The following is a 6000-nucleotide window of genomic DNA, read 5'->3' as shown; positions in this document are numbered from 1 at the left end:
TCAACGATGAGCAGGAAGCGGGAGATTCAAGCCTCATTTTGTTCCATCAAAACCCAATGGGTGACGTCACGCTGACATTATCCAGTTCTATTATACAATCTATGGTTCCAATACAAAGTGGATGGGCAGCAGCGTCAGCCCGCGTCAAACGACGCGTAGATGTGGCCGGGCCGTTAGCAGACCCGCAGTGTCACTTCAGTTCAGCAGCTCCCGTGAGTGAACGTGCCTCTGTCCTCTCCCACTACTCCCTGGGCCGCTTATACACGCTCGGTCGTCGCATTGCTGCTCAGTCGGTGGAAGCCGAGGCAGAGTGAAGAGAGGATACACACTGACGCCATTCAACTTCACCTCACAACCGGACAAGGACCACGAGCTGTTTGAGGTAAGGTTTATACATATTTTATAAAAACAACGACTTTTCACACAGTCCAGTCGTCCCCGGCCAGTTTGCTAGCTGGGGAATAGAATAGAATAGAATAGAATAGAATAGAATAGAATAGAATAGAATAGAATAGAATACCTTTATTGTCATTGCAACTTGTACAACGAAATTCATTGTGTGCAGTAGCCTCAAGCTACGTAGGAGGAATAAAAAAAAGAGTAACTAAGTCTAAAAGAAATTTATCCTACATCTACCACATGCAATGGATAAAAAGACAAGATAATAGAATAAAATAAGTATTAAGAAGGGGCAGCATTCGTATCATGTGCGTCATAACATAGGACATTAAAGTGCAGCATACGTATCATGTGCGTCTTACTAAATAATGACATTAAAGTGCGATGTGTAAACAATAAACAGATGTAGCAGCATACAATAAACTAATAAACTAATGTGCCAGTGTGGGGATATGCTCGCTCTCGATGGATACGAGATAAGATGTTGGTTTTCCCAACAGCGCCAGATAAGTTATATCTGTCATTATCACGGGGGCTTAGCTTAAGAAACATGTCACAATGAATGAAACACAACTGTTATGGGATCAGGGTAACTACGTGCGTAGCCATTTAAGAGAATGGGAGGTGCTAGTGGTTTTAGGCTGGTTTCACACCGACAAGCTACGCCTTGCCTTGCCTCAACCCACGCCTACGCCGAGCTGGGCGTGAACCTGGGTCGCCGGTTTCACACCGGCGACCCAAGCCTTGCCTATGCCTTGCCTTTACCCACGCTTTTTAATAGGCGTCCGTTTTAGTCAACGAGGCTGTGTACACCGGGCGCCTGAGCGTGAACCCTGCGTGTACCCACGCCTTGCCTATGCCTTGCCGATTTTATCGAATAGGCGTGAGTTCTATTTTGAAGCCGACAAGGCGCGTGCAGGCAGGCTTCTTCTGTCAAGCCATGAAAGAAAAACGCACAATATCCGTCGGAAATTGCAAAGTCAACTGAATTTCAAAATAAAATTGAGTTTCTACAACAGTATTGAGCAGAGAGAGAGAGCGAGAGAGAGATTGACGGGTGGCTATCACGTGGAGCTTTCTCCCTGTCGGCAAACAAATCTTCATGAGAGAGAATAGCGACCGAAGAAGCAAGATGGACCATGTTGTTGTGCCAGCACATATTCTTGCAAGATCACCTCTCTAAAATGTCCGACTATAGTCAGACCTGGTTATACATATCCAGCATCAATAGAACATTAAATATATCAGATTTATTTTACCTAGAGGCTACCCATGACAATTCTGGACAACACGTGAAAAAATACAGTAGGGAGAGAGGAGAGGCGCTTGTGACTCGGCTCCAGGTTCGGCGTGCAAAAGGCGTGCGGTGTGATCGCAAAAGCGTGTAACAGGTTCACGCCCAGCTCGGCGTAGGCGTGGGTTGAGGCAAGGCAAGGCGTGGGTCGTCGGTGTGAAACCAGCCTAAAGGCAAGGCATAGGCAAGGCTTGGGTCGTCGGTGTGAAACCAGCCTTACGTAGCGAGTGCGTGGTGGAACGAGAGAGAGCGAGTGGGCGTGTGTGTGCGTGGGTGAGACCGCGCTCAGCAAGACAAGGAAGAGGCTGCGTGTGAATGAATGAGCGGACAAGTCTAACGTTAATAGCAAAGTTAGCACGTAACATAGAATAATAATAACAACTGTACTGTACGGAAGAAGTGGTCGGTAATAAATGCAACATCATCTCAAGGCTGAAGGTGTGTCCCGGTGTGCTGTTGTGTCTCCCGCTGATGTGTATTGTGGGTGGTTGGTCCCGAGGCTAGCAAGTAAGCTACTTCGGCCCTGGAGGACAGAGGAAACCTCCCCTGTGCTTCTCGACTACGGTCTGGGAGCAGAAGCAGGAAAGATCTTCCAACACTGGCGACCACGAAGGGACGTTCTAACGTCCAACAAGCAGCAGTGGTGAGCACAAAAACAGTGAAATAAACCGGGACAATTACCTAGCCCACCTGGCTAAAAGCTAGCTACCAGGGGTGCTAACTGCTAATTGCTAACTGCTAAGAAGACCACGTGCGATGGTACGCATACTACGCAACGGAAAATGGCCGTCGCTGAACGGGGGGAAGGAGCTTATACTGGGTCCCCTTATAGTGGCGTTCAGCTCGATGCTGGCGGGCATGGAAGCCCGTGTGTTGAAGGAGGTCGGACGGCTGTTGGAAGCCACGCCTGCCTGGGCAGAGGAGCTGATGCGGGCGCTACGAGATGTCACGCAGCGTGTGGACTTGCTGAGCGCGGTGGTGGCGCAGCGTGGTGCACGGCCGGAGGAGCCGCAAGAGAGACTGTGCTGGACATGCAAGGAGCCGGGGCACCGAGCGAGGTGGTGTCGCAGCGGTCCCGGGGAACAGACCAGGTACGCGGGACAACGACCTGGACAGCAGGGAGCCTGCTGGGCATGCGGCGCGATTGGACACCTGGCTAGAGAGTGTCAAAAGGCTGTCGGAGATCGGAGGACAGCGGGAGAAGAGAGACGTGCGGGCGGCGGGCAGGTGAGACTCTGCTGGACTTGCCGTTCGCCGGAGCACTTAGCCAGAGACTGCACTGAGAGTGTGAGTGGACGGAGAGAAGAGAACGTTGTTCCGGTCAGGAGAACGGTGCTCCAGGGGAACCGCCAGAAGGAGGAGAGAGACATCCCCTGCAACGCTGTTACGGCCGGGGGAGCGACGCTCGTGTCTCCGGGGGAGCGAGAGGGGTTACCGCGGGAGGAGCCGGCCCAACCTAGCTGCTACACACCCCCCACGGTTGCTGCGGAGGTGGAGGTCGCTGTCGTTGGTGTTCCCCCTGCTGTCCTGAACACGCCGCCCCCTGGGGGAGGGGGACAGGAGGACCTGGTGGGCGAGGGCGACATGGCCATTTGGTCGGTCGAAGCGGAGGGGTGGAAACGCAGGCAGGCAGAGGACGCGGATATCGGTCCGGTGTACACGTGGGTGGTGGCCGGACGCCGGCCCCCTGTGGAGGAGATTCACACGTTTTCCGGTGCCACGAGGGGACTGTGGGATATGTTTGCGAAGCTGCGTCTGAGTGAGGATGGAGTTTTGGAGAGGGGGGAGAAAAGAGGGTTCCAGACGGTTGTACCCAGCTCCCTCCGAGGGCTGGTACTGCGGTGGGCGCACAAGGGCCTCGGCTGTCTCGGGCATCGCGGGCCTGAGGAGACGCTCCGCCGTGTTCGTGGGGGACACTACTGGGGCAAACACAAGGAGGATGTGCGGAACTACTGCAGTGCGTGTGAGGACTGTGGGACACAGGGGGGGGGGCGAGGAGAGTCACCTGGCGGAGGAGTGACCCCACTTGGGGAGTCGAGGGCCCCCAGATCCGGTCCCCCCGGATCCGGTCTCTTAAGCCACGAAGAGACACTCCGCCATCTTCATACAGTTGGCTTCTGGAAAAATCTTCCGGTTATAATGAAAGGAGGAGAGGAGATGAAGGACTAACCCCACTGGGGGTTGGAAGGGAGTCTGAGGATAGTGGGGGTGGTGTCGCGGCGCGACATCAGCGGGGCCCTCGTTCCCAAAGGCCGAACCGCCGGCGAAGATCACCCACCAGGCATGGTGAGTGGGTGGATCACTGAGTTGAACAGTTTGATGGACAGTTGCTGAGTTCAAAGGATAACTCATCCTGACAAGGTGCAAGCCGAGCGCTGCCTTGGTCAGAGAAAGAAAGAGAAGAAATGTTTTGCAATGTTTCGCTGCTGTCCGAATGTTATATGTTCTCGAAGAAAAAGAAAAAAAGCCTTGAGTAGTGGTTTGCATACCACATGTGATGTGATCAGAACTTGAAGCTGTGCTATAATTCCCTGTGAGGGTAATGTTTTTGACTTAAAAGAAGTTTAAGATTGAATTTTCACGCTCGCTAATTTGCTCAAGATAAGCCATAGTCTGTATTATGGGTGTAATGAATGCCTTTGTCATGGTTTATGTCCACTGTGATATATGCTCACTCTAGAAAGCTTGTTGCTGCTACTTAATTAGATAGCACTGAAAACCTGTACCTTTACTATTGCCCACTGTCTTACACCTAGACTGAATGCAATAAGGATTGCTTAAATGCATGTTAAGAAAAGAAAACATGTTGTATCTACGGTGCTGGAGTGCAATTGTTGTGCTGAAAATTGCTATCCAGAGTGGGGGTAGTGTTATGGGATCAGGGTAACTACGTGCGTAGCCATTTAAGAGAATGGGAGGTGCTAGTGGTTTTACGTAGCGAGTGCGTGGTGGAACGAGAGAGAGCGAGTGGGCGTGTGTGTGCGTGGGTGAGACCGCGCTCAGCAAGACAAGGAAGAGGCTGCGTGTGAATGAATGAGCGGACAAGTCTAACGTTAATAGCAAAGTTAGCACGTAACATAGAATAATAATAACAACTGTACTGTACGGAAGAAGTGGTCGGTAATAAATGCAACATCATCTCAAGGCTGAAGGTGTGTCCCGGTGTGCTGTTGTGTCTCCCGCTGATGTGTATTGTGGGTGGTTGGTCCCGAGGCTAGCAAGTAAGCTACTTCGGCCCTGGAGGACAGAGGAAACCTCCCCTGTGCTTCTCGACTACGGTCTGGGAGCAGAAGCAGGAAAGATCTTCCAACACTGGCGACCACGAAGGGACGTTCTAACGTCCAACAAGCAGCAGTGGTGAGCACAAAAACAGTGAAATAAACCGGGACAATTACCTAGCCCACCTGGCTAAAAGCTAGCTACCAGGGGTGCTAACTGCTAATTGCTAACTGCTAAGAAGACCACGTGCGATGGTACGCATACTACGCAACGGAAAATGGCCGTCGCTGAACGGGGGGAAGGAGCTTATACTGGGTCCCCTTATAGTGGCGTTCAGCTCGATGCTGGCGGGCATGGAAGCCCGTGTGTTGAAGGAGGTCGGACGGCTGTTGGAAGCCACGCCTGCCTGGGCAGAGGAGCTGATGCGGGCGCTACGAGATGTCACGCAGCGTGTGGACTTGCTGAGCGCGGTGGTGGCGCAGCGTGGTGCACGGCCGGAGGAGCCGCAAGAGAGACTGTGCTGGACATGCAAGGAGCCGGGGCACCGAGCGAGGTGGTGTCGCAGCGGTCCCGGGGAACAGACCAGGTACGCGGGACAACGACCTGGACAGCAGGGAGCCTGCTGGGCATGCGGCGCGATTGGACACCTGGCTAGAGAGTGTCAAAAGGCTGTCGGAGATCGGAGGACAGCGGGAGAAGAGAGACGTGCGGGCGGCGGGCAGGTGAGACTCTGCTGGACTTGCCGTTCGCCGGAGCACTTAGCCAGAGACTGCACTGAGAGTGTGAGTGGACGGAGAGAAGAGAACGTTGTTCCGGTCAGGAGAACGGTGCTCCAGGGGAACCGCCAGAAGGAGGAGAGAGACATCCCCTGCAACGCTGTTACGGCCGGGGGAGCGACGCTCGTGTCTCCGGGGGAGCGAGAGGGGTTACCGCGGGAGGAGCCGGCCCAACCTAGCTGCTACACACCCCCCACGGTTGCTGCGGAGGTGGAGGTCGCTGTCGTTGGTGTTCCCCCTGCTGTCCTGAACACGCCGCCCCCTGGGGGAGGGGGACAGGAGGACCTGGTGGGCGAGGGCGACATGGCCATT

General features: G+C 53.8%; 1 protein-coding gene across 1 annotated transcript in view; it reads left to right on the top strand.

The window, feature by feature from the left end:
* The first annotated feature begins 271 nt into the window (after positions 1 to 271).
* LOC310785181 (uncharacterized protein) overlaps positions 272 to 6000 on the top strand; it is a 29590-nt gene continuing 23861 nt past the window's right edge. The window contains exon 1 of the mRNA XM_083646171.1: positions 272 to 382. The gene's annotated coding sequence lies outside the window, so the exon portion shown is untranslated. The remainder of the gene's footprint in view (positions 383 to 6000) is intronic.

This window comes from Poromitra crassiceps (assembly GCF_964638095.1).
Source record: "Poromitra crassiceps genome assembly, chromosome: 11".
NCBI classification, from domain to species: Eukaryota; Metazoa; Chordata; class Actinopteri; order Beryciformes; family Melamphaidae; genus Poromitra; species Poromitra crassiceps.
The sequence above is the reverse complement of the archived record's forward strand: the minus strand, read 5'-3'. Positions and strand labels throughout refer to the sequence as shown.